Source organism: Danio rerio, chromosome 20, assembly GCF_049306965.1.
Source record: "Danio rerio strain Tuebingen ecotype United States chromosome 20, GRCz12tu, whole genome shotgun sequence".
Classification (NCBI taxonomy): Eukaryota; Metazoa; Chordata; class Actinopteri; order Cypriniformes; family Danionidae; genus Danio; species Danio rerio.
In genome coordinates, this window is record NC_133195.1 from 32,705,598 (window position 1) to 32,725,363 (window position 19,766).

Consider the following 19,766-nt stretch of genomic DNA (forward strand, 5'->3'; position numbering starts at 1 on the left):
CTTCGTGTCAGTAATACTTTGTTTAACAATAAATAGCTTTGCATTAAATAGTTAGAGGCTTTTTAACTAGTTAAACTGTCAAAATTGTCCTTATTACAGTGTAATGATGACTTAGGGATACATGCAAAGTTCTATAGTAAAACTCTATGTTTGCACAGACTGATACGTCACCTAATCAGGTGATTGGTTACTGTTGCCTCAACAGCCAATGAACTTGTTCCTTAACATTTTAAATGCTTAGATCTCAACAAATTGCTGATACAACGTGAAGCCTTTTGGATTTTCACACTAGATACGTTGTCCCCAGAGGTTTAAATGTTTGACATTCGTTCATTTCTTTAATAATTCTGTAATGTTTATTTAGGTTTCTGGGTAAAGTTTTTTTGGGCTATATTTTTGTTGTATATTCTGTTGTATTATTTACCCATAGTGGGTAGCACAATCGCCTCACAGCAAGAAGGTCGCTGGTTCGAGCCCAGACTAAGTCAGTTGGCATTTCTTTGTGGACTTTGCATGTTCTCACTGTGGGTTAGCGTGGGTTCCTCAAGGTTCTGCGTTTTTTTTTTTTCTCTTGTTGTGAGATACTAGGAGATCATGTGATTTGGAAGTGTAGAAAGACAAGCACTGTGATGAACACTGTCTGATGAAGAGCCGTGTGCTGGAAACATTACACACTTTGTGTCAGCCTTTTTTAATTGAACAAATTTGCATTTTTGGAGCTTTGGTGTTGCCACCTTTTAGAATAAGTATTTTGCACTTTTTGCAGTTTGGCTGATCACCCAGTTAAATGTGATGTACGTGCTTTTGTACATTTTTTCATATCCATATTTATTACCATACTAAACTCTGAGAGTTGTCATGACAGAACTAACATTAAATATGTTGATCAGAATTATTATTATTATGAATTCAACTTATTTTATATTGTATTATCTTATCTTTTGCTTTAAATATTTATCATTAGTCTTAATTAGGATTGCGGCATTAAATTGATGAAAAGTGACAGTAAGGGCCTTTGTACAAAGTAATTTCTGATTCATATTAAATTAAAATAGACAAAATAAAAAAGTAACAAATTAAATTGAACAACAGACAAAATCACAGCTTTAAACATCTGTAATAAATTATATTTTAAAATGTTGCTCATTTTATATTAAAATTTCAATATGTAAATATTTTCTTTCATTCACTGAAAAGTCATTTTAAATGTAACAATATTTTTGTAAAAGATTTGATAACACTTTATAATAACTACACATGAATCATTTATTAAGCATTAGCATTTAGTGAATTCATTTTTTGTTAAACATTAACTCTACATTAATAAACTTTAATAAGCAGCTTATAACTGCAGTTACAAATGCTCTATTCTTGACTTATAAGCATATGTATAATGTGCTTAATGACTGTACTTTTCATAATTTGTGACGGACTTATTTTTCATGACTAAATTAATTATTGCATTATTTACAAACCAGTTGTATTTAACAGTGGTCGATGGCTTTTAAGATAATTCAGAATGAGTTAGAAAATAATTAATCTAAACTAATCTAAAATCAAACTATTGAAATCAACGTTTATATATCTTATTATCCAGGAATTGCAATCCTATCAAAAATTTTAAATTACTGTAAAATACAGTAAAAATTGGATAAAACAATAACAATATAATATATATTTATCAATATATCATGATACAACAATGCTATATAGCGATGTTTTAACTGTACAGTAATTTTATTTTACATCAGATTGTATTTTTAATTTGATACAGTTTCATAAGTGTATCTTCATATTCATAGAAATGAAAGTCTTTATGTTTTTTTCCTGTTTAGAATTTAACTGAGCCTGTAATTGTGATTTATTAGGGATTTATAAAGCATATATAGTCCTCACTAGATTAGGTCACAAAACTGCATCACGTTAATAAATTAATAAAACATTTCTTAACATAAAAATTAACTATTAGTATATGCATGAACAATAAGAAGTATGCATGTTAATTTGAATAGTTTTTAAGCATTTACAACACATTCTGAATGATCTTTAAAAAGCACCAACTACTCTTAAATAACTGGTTTGTCAATAATGCAATACTTAATTTAGTCATGAAAAATGAAACATTAACAAAGTATGAAAACACAATCATTAAGCAGACTGTGTATGTGCTTATGGGTCAATAATAGAGCATTTGTAACTGCAGTTATAAACTGCTTACTAATGTTTATTAATGAAGAGTTAATACTTAACAGATAATGAATTCACTATTTGCTAACACTTATTAAATGATTCATAGTATGGAGTTATTATAAAGTGTTACCAAGTTTTTAATCTAGTAATCGCAGCCTTGGTGAGCATTAGAGAGTCAAAATAAACAACAAAATTAAAACAACATAACAATATTATACATCATTATATACAAGTTTTTTTTATTTTTATAAAGAGTAGATTTGATAAAAAGTAAAAAAAATATATTATTATTATTATTATTGTTTGTTTAGAACAGAAGAAAATATAACAGTAAACATCCTAAGGTACAAATTTAACATACACACAAATTTGTATGCACATACAAAAATTCTATATATTTTAAATAATACATTTCAGTATTTTTACAGAATGTCTAAAAACATGCTGTTTCTTCAAAAATGCTTAAAACAATGACACGTTACTTTTACCCTCAATAAACCAAAAGGCATCAAAGGCTATTGTCTAGTCCCTTCATCATAATGCCAACCACTCACAGTATTTAAATGCCAGGATTTCCCCATCAGACTTCATTATGTGAAATCTCAGACCTTTACATTGCAGTTCTTAAGTTTAAGTCCCTAAATCCTACATAGAAATAGAATCAGCAGGCATAACCGAAAATGAAAGAGCACAAAGTCTGTCTGCTCAGCCCAGCCAATCAGAGCAGAGCTGGTGGGTGTTCGCACCTGCCTAATTAATTTCCACACCAAAGGTTCCTATTGTGTGTCTGCGCAAAGCTGGACTGACCTGATACAGCTGTCCTTGTCCATTAGAAATGGTGTGTTCGCGGGACATATGGTAGGATGGTGGGACGGGTGTATGTGAAGTGTGTGAAGATGGAGGTGCTGTTGACAGTTGCTGCGGTGCGCTACCTGGCCCACTTCCACTCCATAAATTTAAATGAATGAATCATGCTGGCGACATATGCTCCAGTGATTCTTCATGTGCCAGAAGCCTGCAGGTCCGGTTCTCCTGTAGCCCAATAGTAATTCCACAATCTGTTCCTCTGCGCTCTCAGGAGGAAACCCCTCCATCCTCCCTTACAAACAAAACTGATGCGGAGAGAAGATGAAGAAAGTGAAGACTTTATTAACTAGTAATAATAATAATAATAATAATGTGTATATATATATATATATATATATATATATATATATATATATATATATATATATATATATATATATATATATATATATATATATAAGAATTAGTTTTTTTTTACATATCAACACAAGGGGACAAAAAGATGACAAAAAGACAGAAAATAGAAAATAGAGTAAACAATACAAATTGTATATAATGTATCATTTGTTTTGTTTACTTTATTTTACACTTATTTAAATGTTTCTCTGTCATCTAAATGGCAGACCTAGAATACATTTTTTTAAGATGATTAATGATTTAGATGTGTAATACTGTACTGTATGGGCATTGTTGACTGTTTTAGTAAACCCAGGCTCATTCTGAAAATGTACCGCAATACACATTTTTGGAGAGCGGCAAATACGTCCGAGGAGCTACGTTTTTGTGAATCCACCAGATGCCAATGTTGACTGATTGACTGACTGACTGACTGACTGACTGACCGATCGACTAACCCACCCTCCTCCTTCCCTAAACCCAACCGATAATGTTTTCAAAAGCACCGAATGACCCGCCCACCCACTTACCTAAACTCAATTAACAGTTTAAAAAGCAATTTTAAAAAAAAGGCTTCGCCTGATTTTTACCACATTTTCAGATTTTACCACATTCTCTAAATATATAATCAAGATAAAGATTATTTTACTAAAAAATGTTTACTAACTTTATTTTTAATAAAAACTATGCATGAAAACTGGCATCATTTACTGCATGTATTTATTACTTCTGTTGAACATAAAAGAAGATATTTTGAAGAATGTTGGAATGTTCATAGTGCTGAATTCAATGGCCACCACCTTCTAAAATTCTTCAAAAAATCTTCTTTTGTGTTCAACAGAGAAAGAAATAAAGTATGGTGTCACTTGTGGGTAATTTTTTATTTTTATTTTCAATGTTTGGCTAAACTCTACCTTTAATTGTGATTTGTGAGTAAAGCACTGCATACAACACTTAGAATAATAATTGCAGGCATTAATATTGTTTTATTTCTCTGAATGCACATCAGTTTCTTTTTCTGTGCAAATAAAAATTATTTAATTAAAAAAAAACTTTTTGGTACAAAACCACTTTTTTCCCCTCTGTTCCTTTTCCAGTAATGAGAATTCTCCTCATTATTTGCTGCAAGCCTGCCTCCCCTAAAGCCATTTTCTTCTGTGATATTAACTCATCTTGAGCTAAAATAACCGAGTGTATAGGAGAGAAACACAAATTGGCCTTAGCCTCGGGCAAGGCTTTTTCCCAAGATGCTTGAGTAACAGGGACATGCAGTACAGAACTATCCGGTGCAGAAGCCGAACAGCCCATCTCAACCCAGAGAGAGATGCTTCTGCCAAAAATCAGCCATGAGCTGCCGGTCTGCTCTGTGCCCAAAGCTGATGTAATGGTGCCACTTCCACAGATGGCTGTGTAACTCTATGCCACGTCTGCAGCTCGTACCCGCTTTCTCACAGCACCTGCAGCTTGTTAATGACCAGACTGGATCTGCAACGGAACAAAGGTCTGCAGCTTTGTAAGGCAGGTGGAGACTTTTATATGTACTTGATTCTGCAGGGATGAAATGTTATGATGCACTAAACTGTCCCGAGTGAGACAGGGAGAAGCCAGACGACAGGTGCACGTCTTTTTTGGAGAGGCGACTACAGTATATCCTTCTGAATTGAGTGAACAGACAGAGTTAAGTGGAACAGCAGAGACAGATCGTAAAATTCTGTGTGGGGAGTGGGGATTCAAAAGTTTACTTCCTACAGTCGTGAGGAGTTTTTAAGTGCTGTGGGTGCTTCGGAGTTCTACAAAATTATAGTAATAGTAAAGTGATTATACATTATAAAATGGTGTTTACTATTTTGGTGTTTAATTCATCACTGAAATGTAGTTTAGATGAGGGCAAGGGACATCCAAACAATCATGAATCCACTCACAGCAGAAACCAAACACCAGATCATATTTTTAAACTGCTTAAAATGTCTAGATTAATTTGTTGAACAAAAAAAACTTTGTTTCGTCAATCACAATGTGTTTCTGGCACTGCTGAAATAACAAAAAAAAAAAGCTATTCCACTTTATATTAGGTGGCTTTAACTAATATGTACTTTCACTGAAATTATTCATTATTAATTAATAATTGATTAACAATTAATCAATCATAAGTACAATTATTGCGGTTTGTGCAGGAACCCAAATAAGGACTAAATGTATGCTGTGTGTAGTTTTTCTGTAACTGATAACATATCGGAGACTGTAAGGGTCTGTATGTGTTCATTTATGTTGCAATTATTAATTTGTTTAATGAAAATGCAGACGTTACAGTATAGGCTTTTTCGCACTGTCATTGATACGCTGTTATAATCAAATTATATTCATAGAAAAATTAGTAATAAACATTTATACACAAGTATTTATGTGTATAGAGCACCTGTTTTGTGAGAAAAGCTTCTCATATGATTTGTGAATGACCTGTACAGCTTTACTGAAGACATTTATTTGAGAGAAAATGACGTCGACTGAAACTTTCGTACACCACACCTACCAAAGGGTACTTTTCCACTACTACTTGGTAGTGGAAATGCAAGCCTGATAAAGGTGACCCATACGGACCCATACCGTGCCTGTCAGTGGAAACAGACCATCATAAGTTAATAAAACTAAATATTTTGAGTCAAAAATACTGAAGTTTACTTTATTAAGAGGTTGTAAATACAAACTGTTTTAATTTATGCTTACCTAAAATTAATACACTACTAAAAAATTGTAAGGCAATCGGTTTCCTCAATTTTTCTAAGAAAGGTCAACTTATTATTTTACGGTGCACTGTAAAATTTGTGACCCTTGATGTTATGTTGCATGGGTATATTTTTGAAAATAGCCCAAAATCCATTATCAAATCTATTGATTTTTCTGTTACCACAAAAATAATTAGAATTTTAGATCAAGATCATGTTTTATAAAGATATGTAGAGAATTTCCAACTCTAAATATATTGATCAGCAATGTGCATTACTATAAGCATGTCATTTACTTAATTTTAAAGGTGATTTTCTCAGTTTGTGATTTTTTTTAACCTTCAGATTCCAGATTTTCAAATATGCATCAATTAAAAAGCTTTTTCAGATGATATATAAATATAAATTTACAAAAATTCTAACTTATGACTGTGACTTATGAATATGGTTTTGTGGTTCATACTAGTCTGAAATAATGGTGTAAAAATAAAATAAAATACTACACAGTCATACTGTATTTCAGGGTCAAAAAGATTAAACACACACGCGCACACGCACACACACACACGCACACACACACACACACACACACACACACACACACACACACACACACACACACACACACTGAAACTCTCAAACTATACTACTAAAGTGACTAAAATTGAGTAAAAGTAAGAGAGTGATAAGAAAAGGCTGAAAAAGTGTGTGTAGGTACAGGACATCAGATTATTACTGTACTCTTATCCTCTCCCACATGCACACACAACCCAACACTCGCTCTTTTCAGCCAGGCACCCTCTTAGTGAAGAGGTCCACAAAATAGAGGGAAAGTTAGCTGATGCATTGGTCCTTTCCATCAGCATTTGCCTCTTGAGATCAAAGCCCTTACGGCCACACTCTCTTTCTCCTGTGTGGGTGTGTGTGTGATGTTCATTACCACCCCAGGCCTTGTCCACACTCTTCAGCCACACAGATCTGCTTTCTGCTATGAGCTGAAAGCTTCAAATTCACTTTTCGAGATCAAAGCATTGAGAGCCATGGACTCACTTGTCAGAAAACTGAACTAACAAACTGCTGCTGAGCTAAGATCAGTGTGGACAGGCCTACCTGAGTTCCTGGATTCCTCCCAAAACTGACTGAATGATGTTGTACAGATCAAATGCTATTATTCTGCACCCGGATTGACTGTGTCTTCGTAAAGTCATATTCATATGAAGGTATGCTTAAAGACAGGCTGTTGTAATATGCACACTACAAACATTCATCCTTGAGCAGTGCCTGTGCCTTTTCTCTTAAAAACTTAAAATTAAAATAGTTTAAAGTAGAAAGGACTTGTATGAATCCCACCACGCAAATGTCATCATTGAGGAAATCTATTGTTTTTAGTAATTGATTGGTATTGTTCATCTGTCTACTCCATTTTGTTTTTAGACTGTGAAACAACAGCTTGGTCATTTTTGACACCTAGGCTGTGTTTGAAATAAAGCCTTATTTATTAGCGGACAGCCATCTGCGGTAGATGTTTTCAAGCATACTAATTCAATCCCATTAAGCAAATCCATCCAATTCCCATATATCCATCCAACCTTCCAGCTATTTTCCAAACAGTGGCATACAATGTAATGTCCTTATACAGACATAAATTCCTTTTTAATTGATTATTAAAGTCATTCAGGTTTACATAATACATACTAAATCTTTTCTGGAGTGGCTGTTTAACAGCAAGCACAAATGATTCAAATTAGGCAATTCTGTTGGCACTCTAAACATCCAAATGTACTCATTCGTTTTAATTCACTGTCTCAAGTGGACTACACCTAAAAAATGCTGTTGTTTCAACATAAAATTGTTAAAAATAAGCAAACACATACATCAGTTTGCTAAATGTGTTGTCTGTGCTGGGATCAGTGCTTTTGTCTTCACCCATTCCCAGGAAAATAAATAAATAAGAAAATTGTTGCTTGTTTAAAATACTTTGCTAAAACAGGCTTATAAAACAAAATTCTTGAAAATGTTTATTATTTGTTTATTTTAAATCCACTTTAATTGGTAAAAAAATAAGTTAACTTAATCCTTTTATTTAGACTAGAAACAGGTAGAAGTTCCCAGAATAATAATAATAATAATATTGCATTTTATTTAAAGGTGCGTTGCATGACACTCAACTACAACAATCAATTCAAATAAAAACACAATAAAAGTCAATAGAAAACAATACAAACTATAAAAATGCAGTCAGGTTAAAGTGAATAAGCTGTTCTAAACAGATGTGTTTTAAATTTGGATTTTTAATTGAAAAAGAGAGTCTAAATTATGGAGATCAGGAGGGAGTGAATTCCAAAGCTGAGGAGCAGAGTGGCTGAAAGATCTGCTTCCCATGGTGACAAGATGGACAGAGGGAACAGTGAGGTGAATGGAAGAAGAAGACCTGAGTGTTGGAGATGGTCTGGCGATATGAACCAGATTAGCAAGGTATGGAGGAGCAAGACTATGAATGGCTTTATGATTGCATTAAGAGGGGAAAATGTTGACAACAACTTAAATATGAAGTGTTTTCGGTAAAGTGAAGTACTTGTTATGGTATACTTTTCATTAATATGGGAGGCATTAGAGTTTAGAAAAATTCAATTAAATTTTGAGATTTGAGATTACCACTGTGTAAAAGACTACTTTTTTAGTATGCTGGCGAATTTAACACTTCACTTCATGACAAATAAGTGCTCAGATCATAATCTTCTTAGTCAACCAGATCCATATAAATCAACAAATTTTATTGCCATTAGCATGCTTTCACTATTGACTATTCAACACAGAGACTTTGTTTTATTTACTTTAACAAAACGATACTTGTTTAAATAAACTCAGCTTAGCCCTAACTAAGCTCAACCCAGGCTCATTTTTTATATGTAGTCCTAAATACATTTCTGGAGATCCCAAAATGCATCCCTGGAGGTATGTATTTTTATTTATTTATTTATTTTTTTTTGAAGTTTTTGATTTCGCAAATCCAGCAGAGGTTTCTCTCTTTCCAGTGCCATTTGCACCTGCTGTTCATAAATCTGCCTGAAGCTGCTGTCGACTGACTGACTAAATGACATCACAATCAATTCATACGATCTCATTTGCACAATTTGGTTGGGTCTAAAGGTAGGGTTGTGTGCCACACCTTCATTTTAAAATCCAACATTTTCATATGACTGAACTTGTACAAATTTGTATGAATTAGCCACTAAACTGGCATAAAATAGTTACATTTCCTTGCAAGATCAGGTTGGACTGACCGATCGATCGAGAAACTCATCCACCCACTTCCCTAAACCCAACCAAAAGTGTTTTCAAAAGCTTTGATTGACCTAATTACCTCCTTCCCTAAACTCAAACGACAGTGTTTTTAATAGAAATCCAAAAAATGTTATTTATTTTATTTCTTGCCTTTTGTTTTTGTTTTATTTGATTTCTGGAACCATTTTTCGCCAGACTCAAACCAAGTCATCGCAGTCAACTATCTCTGCCTCTCAAGTCCGTCTATGTACAGGGTGAGCTACTAGGCAAACTGGTAACAGCAGAAAAGCCATCCACATGGAGCTAAACGGACAGCTGGTGGTGCAAAAAGAAACAGAAGCATCCGTAGCGTTAGTTTAAAAGATGAAATGCAGCCATACGTAGCTCTAGCTACATAATTTGCGCTCTCCAGAAATGTATACGAGGGTACGTTTTCACAATGAGCCTGTGTTCCCCAAACTAATTTAAAATCACATAGAAAAGTTTTCCTCAGTTTTGTTTTCCACTACCCTGATAAGTCCATACTTTCAATTTGAGATGACTTCTGATGATGATGTCACTCTCTAGCTCCAACATTGTGTTCTGGTAAACATCAAATATAATACGGCATATTGTTATGGAGTTGTATCAGATTAACATGACGCAAAGGCAATCTGCTCTGACAGGCTTTTAGCATATGGTAATGCTCAACTTGTAACTTTTTCAACTTTCCAAAGGTCTTCTTTTTGCAATATCAACTTGAGTTCTGCTAAACTCTCGCTGTACACATGATTTAATGTTTAGCCCACAGCCACTGTTAAAGCCAGAGTACCATATCACGAGCAAACCTTTCTGCAACTTCTCAGAGCAAACAGACAGTGCAGGGGACCAGTGAGAAAGCAGGATCTCCAGGGCTTTGAGAGAGCCGTGTGGGCCTGGAAAAGGCAGAGAAGCCTCACGCACAGGCAGATACAGATAGCCCTGCGTGGCACTGTAATTAATCAGACAGCAAGCTAACGCTAACAAGTAATGCATCAGTGTGTTGGAGAGCTGGGTTATGGATGACGGGGAGGGAGAGCTGTTCTGGATGAGACAGATCTGGTGCACCTGGGCAGAAAATCACACCGCCAGGCCCATGAATCACCTCACACTGAATGAGGACTGCACTGCTTCCATGTCATTTTGTCTTAGCCAAGAGACACACACAGTGCACAGACTGGCTAATGTGGGGGCAAACATACTGTACTGTATGTAAGGAGGAAGGGGAGGAAAGAAACGCATAGGATTCTTGTTTGTAGCTGCTTTGCAAATATAGGTAATATGTAATTATTTTTCTAATAAAAGTCCAATTTTAAAATTATGATTTTTTAAATAGATTTTAAAAAACGTTTATTTCTAAATATTAAATATTACTGTGAAATATGCAGTGCATATTTGCTATGTGGAAACAACAACAGTGGCAACACCACTAATAAAAATACTAATGTATTAATTAAAAAAATTATAATGTATTATTATTATTATTAATAATAATAATAATCATAATAATAATTAATATAACACATGCAGATAATATTACATTAAAGAGAGGCTCTTCTGTCAAAATATGCAATGCATATTTGCTATGTGGAAACAATCACAGTAGCAACAACACTATTAATAATAATAATAATAATAATAATAATAATAATAATAATAATAATAGTAATAATAATAATAATAATAATTATTATTATTATTATAACAGATAATACATATAACACGTATATAACATATAATAATAACAATAATGATAATAATAATAATAATAATAACAGTTATTGTTATTATTATTATTATTATTATTATTATTATGTATTGGAAAAAAATAATAACAACAACAATAATAATAATAATACATATAACACATAATGCAATAACACTTATATAAGATATAATAATAATAATAATAATAATAATAATAATGATAATAATAATAATAATAATAATAATAAATAAAACACAAATTATATACCACATAATAAAAAAATAAAAATAACAATTATTATTATTGCGTATTAATAGTAATAATAAATATTACACATACAAATATTACTCTATTAAAGAGAATCCCTTTAGTGAAATATGCTATGCATATTTGTTATGTGGAAACAAGCAGAGTGGCAACAACAACAACACCACCACCACCACCACCACCACGACCAACAACAACAACAACAACAACAACAACAACAACAACAACAACAACAACAACAACAACAACAACAACAACAACAACAACAACAACAATAATAATATAACACATACACATAATACTCTATTAAAGAGAGCTCTACTGTAAGTTTAAAAATAAAAAATATATTTAAATTTAAAATTTGCAATGCTATTGCATAAATTTACTGTAAAACATAAATGTCACAATATACGTAGAACTACAAAATATTTTTTTCAAACATATACATATTTTATATTATTAATAATATTATTATTATTTATCTAATCGTAAACAAATACATCAAAGGTAAAATCTTTCCAATTATAACAATAAAATATATTTTAGAAGACATTAGACCTTATTGCACGTGTCTATCAGTTACTAAAAGTAAAATACAAAAGAAAAACAACTGCCAATTTACAATAGTCTCTTTTCTTTATTATATTAGTTTTCTATTTGTTTGCTTGACTAAAAAAAAAAATGAAAAAGGAATCATGCTACAGTCTGACAGCACCAATTAGCTGAAATGCTACTCTGTTTTGTGGTTTATCGACTTGCTCTCTTATGCACGATCATCATTCGCACAAGGACAAGCATCCTTTCTAGCCAGTAGGAAAAAGGATTGTGTGTCAAGCAGGTGTGCGGCTATATCTTGCAGCAAAGATCTCTCACACCAAGCAAAAGAACAACGGTACACAGATTTCCGACCTGCTGAGTAAGTGGATACTGACGCTTTTAAAGGGCGGTCAGAGCCTAATTGCTTTTAATTTCACACAGGGTGTCCACTAGCCCAATTAATTACAGTGCAAATGAGTCCTTTATAAAGTCCTTTATACCCGTTGTCCTTGATTTTGAATCATGTAACTGATAAAGCATTCGATGAGAGTGTGAGTGGCCACTTCTCCAATTCTAATTAGAGCTCGAAAAAAAGAGAGGTGAGGGTTGGAGGCAGTCATCTGTATATGCTTTTCCTCCAATCGCACCCTGCGCATTTAACAAGAACCAATCTTCACTGTCAGGAAATGAAGCATTACCATTTTAAATGACCCAGGCTATTGCGAAGAGGAGGAAGGCAGGACGTATTTGTATGCAGGACAAGTGCCAGGCGCATGACAATGTCAAACTCGCTGACAACACATTGGAAATGACTAACCGAGAGGAAGAACGCTCGGGCTTAGGGCAGCTCAGGGGGTGAAAATAATCCTTTTAGCAAACATTCGGCAGTAATGTGGAGATAATTACTTGGAAATGTCATGGTTTTATCGCAGCCATGCACAGAAATGTAATTTCATTCAGACTGAAAATGTGACAACATTTTTAAATGGGGTCGCTTACACTCAAGTCATTTGCGATGTATTTCACCGAGGTTTACACATGCATCTTCTTCTGAGCCTTCACAGCCCATTCCAGATATTTACAACAAGTGTTGGATGTAATTAGTTAGAAAGTAAATAGGTACTATTATTAAATGACTTTTCTGCTTGTCCCTAAAATGTAAAGTAAGGGATTACTGTTCATTTTAAGATGTTTAATTACAATACACTATAATACACTTGCTATATACACCATACTGTTCCACAATACTATATAGTAAGTAATGTGCATTTATGCATGGCTATGCACCCACAGCTCTTCACAATCACAAGGGGGTCTTCACATCACAGATCAGTGTGCAGCGTCCACTTGGATGATGTGATGGCAGCCAGAGAACATTGGCACCAGTGCGCTCACCACACACCAGCTATAGGTGGAGTGGACAGATAGTGATAGAACCAATTCAGTAGATGGGGATGAATGGGAGGCCATGATGGGTAAGGGTCAATAGTGGGAATTTGGCCAGGACACTGGGGTTTCACCACTGCTTTTTACAAGAAGTGCCATGGGATCTTTAATGATAACAGAGAGTCAGGACCTCAGTTTAACATCACATCCGAAAGATGGTCCACACTGACCGTACAGTGTTCTCATCACTATACTGGGGCATTAGGACCTACACAGACACCCCCAGATAAGCACCCCCGGTTGGCCTCACTAACATCTCCTTAAACAGCAAACTAGGTTTTCCAAGGGGCCGGCTATAAACCAGGCTCAGCCCTGCTTAGCTTTAGTGAGTAACCAGTCTTGGGCTGCAGGGTGATATGGCTGCAAATCAATTCAGAGATACAGCATTACATATATTTCACAGAACTGTATTTTTGATCAAAAGCAGAACAATTATCTATTATGAAGACAACTGCGTATGCTTAAAAAAACATTGAGAAATGTGTTTATGAGAATATAAGAGATCAATTCAGAGCAGAGTAATTGTCAACCCAGGCTCATTCTGAAAATGTACCACTATATACATTTCTGTAGAGCACCAAATACGTCCCAGGAGCTAAGTTTTTTTTTTTTTTTTTTTGCAGTTTTTGTTTTTGTTAATTTATCAGAGGCCGCTGTGTATGCACTTTGAGATCTCAAATTTCTGTAGCGAGAGCCAATTATGCCTGCTCATTTCACATAAACCGACCAAAGGCCGCTGTCGACTGTTTTTTTGACTGACTTTTTTTCAATGACCGATCGACTGACCCAACCGCCTCCTTCGCTTAAACCCAATTTTGTTGATTAACCCGCCCACACACTTCCCTAAACCAAACCAATAATTTTCAGAAGCAATCCAGAAAAAGAAAAGCCCTCGTCTAATTTTTAGAACGTTTTCAGATTTTACCACATTCTTACCCTGTTATTTACTTGTTTATTTTATTTGTTGGATTCAGTTTTTGTCTTACCTGCTTTCTTGAACCGTTCCTTAGCAAGCTGCCGTCCATACAGAGGTAAGCGGTCAGCTGTTAAGCGCGAAAAGGAACGTCATCATACCGGCAAGTAGCTTTTATTTTAAAAATTAAATGCAGCCATATGTAGCTCTGGCTACATAATTCCCATTCTCTAGAAACATATATAGGGCTACGTTTCCAGAATGAGCCTATGCTGGTAATTCTATATAGGTAAAATGTTATGCATAAATCAAACTACAGAATGTTTTATATGTCTGACAGTTGCACATGCTTTAGAAACAATGAAATATTTGCCAATATGGTTTGTATGAAATATGGTGGGATTCATTTAAATCTTTTTGTGTTTTGCTACATATATTTCATAAAATTTAAATGTATTTTTTTTTTAACAAAAATAATCTTGTTTGTCTCAAATTTCTAATATTTATTAATCAAACAGTTTAATTTATGTTGTTTATTTATTGAGATTTAGGGGATTTTTAGTCCAGTTATTAAATTACTTACTGAGTAACTAAGTTTCTGTTTAGACTGTAAAGAGTGATTTAAATATGTATTAAATAATATTAAAGAATTAGTAATTCATTACTTTTTTGAAGTATCTTACAACATATATTCTGTACAGTTTTTGAAGCTCAATTAACAATCGCAGAACATGCACAATAGTCTTACTTCAGGCATGATTCTGATTTGATTTGACTTAACAAAATCCCCACAGAGGGAGCAAAGCACAGAGCAACATATCAAACACAGATGGACAGGTTATTTAATATAGACCATCAAAAGCATGCTGTGTAAGTTTGATAGCATTGCAACAAATTGCTTTCTTATGTGGGTCAAATGAAAAATTGCTCCTCAAACATAGCAGGCACAGAAATAGGGGCCGTTTGCCCTGCTGCCCTGTTTGAAATCACTTGCTAGGCTCATATCATATCTCACTGCTGTGCTGCAGTCCCACCGGGTTGCCCTCTATCAGTGCTCTTCACTGACTCAAACCCCTGGATCCAGCCCTCCATGATTTGCAGTTGACAGCCTTACCACAAAGACTGGTTCTATTTCCATTAAAAACAAAAACAAGTTAAATCATAAAAAAACACTGCTACTGAACGATGTTTGGTTTTGTTTCTCTGCATTCTTCCACCAATTCAGACAGTACGTCGTGCATTCTAATAGAGCTTTCTTCCTTTTTATTTATTGAACATCATTACAATGCCACTACTGATGCAAAAAAAAAAAAAAAACACATTAAATAGAATTTCAAACAAATGAGCACAAATTACATGTTACACCGCTTCAGAATTCATTGTGTTGCAGTGCAAATACAATGAGGAAAATGGTCAAGGGAGAAACATGGAACTAGAGTTGTAGGTTAGTTATTTGGTTCGAAAGCCCCTTTTAACTAACTGGTGTTTAACTTAAAGGGCTTTATAAAGTAGAGGAACTATGACATTGATTTTTACGCAAAAACCAAAAGCAAGTTAACATTTTAACACTTCCATTTCCATCATCTCAAAATCAATGGGGTTTTAAAAGGGATTTCAATTAACTCAATAATAAAAAAAATTAATTCAACCTTAAGATACTTTCACGAGTTACACTCCCCTCACGATTCCTTCAATCTCTTAGTATTTCAAAAGTTGTTAATGCTTGCACATGTATTTAGGATTTAAAAGTCACAAAAGTTGCATTATTTTCTGAAGATTAACTTGATGGAAAAATTATATTTAACTTAATTATTCATTAATATTTATTAAATATATTTATTACTTAATTATATTTAAATAATTATATTATAATTATATTGAACTTACTATTCATGGTAGTTGAAAAGCCTACGGGAAACTCCTAAAGGGATTTCATCAGGGAAATCAGTGTAACGCTAACAGCTGAGGAAAAAGTGACGTTACAGTTCCTCTACTCCATTGCTGCCTAATATAGTAGTCAAAATTGATATCAGATTTGATTGGGAGTTATTAATGATGTTGGCTGTTAGCCTTCTATGAACACATGATAAACGAGCAGCGGCGCTGACCTTCTCCTAACCCAAGTAAACTCCACAACTTTGTTATAGAATGTGACCGCTAAAGAACTCGACACATTTGTTTCAAATGTGAATGCAACTGGAATATTCAATCATTTTTTCTATTCCAGTCGCTAACTCTACTGCACCTTCCACTGACATTCAAGTGAATCCAAAAAATCTTATTAGCTGAAGAAGGCTGTTTGGATGGCAGTCTGGGTAATGGAGCCGAAAGAGGTTAAACTGGCAGTGGTGGTTCACTCGGGGCAATGGATAAAATAAATATATATATAAATTCTGTGTATTTGTTGCCACAAATAAGTTTCAGACAGCTTAGCTGAACACTCACACACACACACACACACACACACACACACACACACACACACACACCCCTTCTAATTCTCTCCTAACCTGGTAGCCACCTTTACCAGGAAAGTTCTACAGTAGGTGATGTTGAGACCCCGAGGGCAGGAAGCTGTCAATTAATGAAATGTCCCATCACGAAAGACTTGTCGGTGCTCTGCTAATCAAAGACCTGTTCCTTAGCAACAATTCCAGGCTTCCCTCCATCAGGACATGTTCACATAAAACCACAAAATCCTGACGAGGTCATAAAAGACCCCTTACTAAATGAGCGATGACTTGGATGAACGGGAGCGTTCAATGTTTAGATTGAAAAGAGAATATGGAGAGGAAAAGCGCGACTGCGGTGGAGATAATGGCAAGAAAAATAATGATCGGTGGAATAACGAATAATGTTTTGCTAGCACCGCAGAACCGCAGTGTTTACACTTGACATACTAATAGCTTGCTCGCCTCTAGAGAAATGTATTTTAACAGCTTTCAGGTATTCTACAAGTGAATGAAAGAAAAAAGCCAAATGTAGCTATGATTACTTTTAAGTTAAGAGTTCTCCTGCTGTCCGAGTGCCATAATCAGTCCAGTTATTGTCGTTTTGACTGCCAATGACCCTAAGATGATTGAAGTGGGGAATGATGAAAAGGAGAAAAAAAGATCTCATTAGTGAGAGCTGTTCATTTATATGCTGTAACACAAACCTGATCACACACTCTTCATTTGCAAGCCTTTTTCTTTCTTTTGTGTTATTTTCAGTCTTGTTTTTTGCTTGTTTTCAATTGTGTTGCTCTTGTTGGGCTGTGGTTTTCATGATGATTGTACATGCAGCATACAGCTATAACATGGACTTCTGGAAACCATTTTGAGTCTATTATCATGTGAACTGTGTCATCATGTGACCCATACTCTAAGCAACATGTGGCAAGCAAGACTTATTTTATAAATAAGAAAATAGCTCAGTAGAAGTGAGCAGATAATCATTTCAGTAATCTATGGTTTAAGCAGAAAAAAGGTGTCAGTGAAGTTTGAATCTTTATCTGGGGGTTTATTAAGTTATAAGTAGGGCCAGACAGAATCTGTGGACATTTTTTGCTAATTCTGCGCAGGATTTTTTAGATACTGCGCAGAAGTATACATTATACGCATAAATACGCACACACACATATTTTTTCCTGATATAAGGTAAAAAAAAACTTGGAATATTGTCCTGATATTTTGTGCTAATTCTTATCATTTATTTTTTATTTACATTTTTGATCCCACTTTATCATTTGTTTATAAAAAACATATATATTAATATATATGTATATATGCATGTCTATGATTATATGTATATGTAAATCTACAGTTAAAGTCAGAATTATTAGCCCCCCTGAATTACTAGGCCCCCTATTTATTTTTCCCCAAAATCTGAGCAGATTTTATCAACAAAGTTTTAAACATAATAGTTTTAATAAATCAAATAATTTTAATAAATTTGTAATAACCTATTTATTTGATCTTTGTCATGATGAAAGTAAATAATATTTCACTAGATATTTTTCAAGACACTTCTATACAGCTTAAAGTGACATTTAAAGGCTTAACTAGGTTAATTGGCTTAACTAGGCAGGATAGGGTAATTAGGCAAGCTATTGTATAACAATAGTTTGTTCTGTAGATTTTCGAAAAAAAAATATATAGCTTAAAGGAGCTAATCATTTTGACCTTAAAATGGTGTTTACAAATTTAAATCTGCTTTTAATCTAGCCAAAATAAAACAAATAAGACTTTCTCCAGAAGAAAAAATATTATCAGATATACTGATAATTCCTTGCTCTATTAAATGAAACAAATTCAAGGGGGTGGGGGGTGGGGGTGGGTAATAGTTCTGACTTCAACTGTATGTATGTATGTATGTAAACTGGTGCTCCAGTTTCCCCCACAGTCCAAAGACATGTGGTACAGGTGAATTGGATAGGCTAAAGTGTCCGTAGTGTATGAGTGTATGTGTGTGTGTGGGTGGATGTTTCACAGAGATGGGAAGGGCATCCGTTGCGTAAAAAACATGCAGGATAAGTTGCCGGTTCATTCCACTGTGGCAACCCCAGACTACAAAGGGACTAAGCCGACAATACAATAAATGAACGAAAAAAAAACACACACACACACACACACACACACACACACACACACACACATATATATATATATATATATATATATATATATATATATATATATATATATATATATATATATATATATATATATATGTGTGTGTGTGTGTGTGTGTGTGTGTGTGTGTACAGTGCTCAGCATATATGAGTAGACCCCTCACAAATCTATCTTTTAAATTCATATATTTAATAGGAAGCTATACAATATTATATTTGTGCATATGCATTAGATAAGTCAGTGCTGAAGCCAAATCTAAAGCTTATCTAACAAAATAACATATAATAACGGTCCAAAAACTAGTATACCCAAATTTATATATAATAGAAAAACACTAAACACATATTTTTAAAAAAAGGAAAAATCAAGAGATTGTATTTATTTGCAATAATTTAACTAGATATTATTTTAATAAATATATCTGTTTAAGATTTTTTTGTTTAAATGTACCAAAATACATTGCCTAGATTCACTGAGAAATGAATATAAATATAAATTTTTAAAATGGAGTGTATTTAGTTATGCTGAGCACTGTATATGTATATGTATATGAATATAAGCCATTTGCCCTGACCTGAATGAACGTTCTCCTACTTCCAGAAATCAAAATGCTTTTAGTTGATAAGAGTGATAATGTATTGACATCATTAAAAGGTCATGGGCAAACATGACTGACATATCTCAGCAGCTTTCACAACATTTTGTTCTCACAAGATCATAGAAATCAAATAGACTCTGCATATAATAAACATATTTATCACAATATATAAAAAGCAGGAATTGTAACATAAATAAAGGGGTAAATCTAATAAGAAATGACAATGAGTGAAATGAGATTATTTAAACCTGCTACAGCAGTAGAA

General features: G+C 33.9%; 1 long non-coding RNA gene across 4 annotated transcripts in view; it reads right to left on the reverse strand.

The window, feature by feature from the left end:
• LOC137488661 (uncharacterized) overlaps positions 1-19,766 on the reverse strand; it is a 331,464-nt gene that overhangs the window by 3,396 nt on the left and 308,302 nt on the right. The window contains exon 5 of one of the 4 annotated variants that reach the window (XR_012395831.1): positions 3,123-3,302. The exons of 1 other annotated variant lie outside the window; for it this stretch is intronic. This is a non-coding gene — a long non-coding RNA (uncharacterized lncRNA). Of the gene's footprint in view, positions 1-2,997; positions 3,303-4,286; positions 4,879-19,766 lie in introns of those variants that run through there. 2 more of the 4 variants (XR_012395830.1, XR_012395832.1) reach the window with 2 other exon arrangements.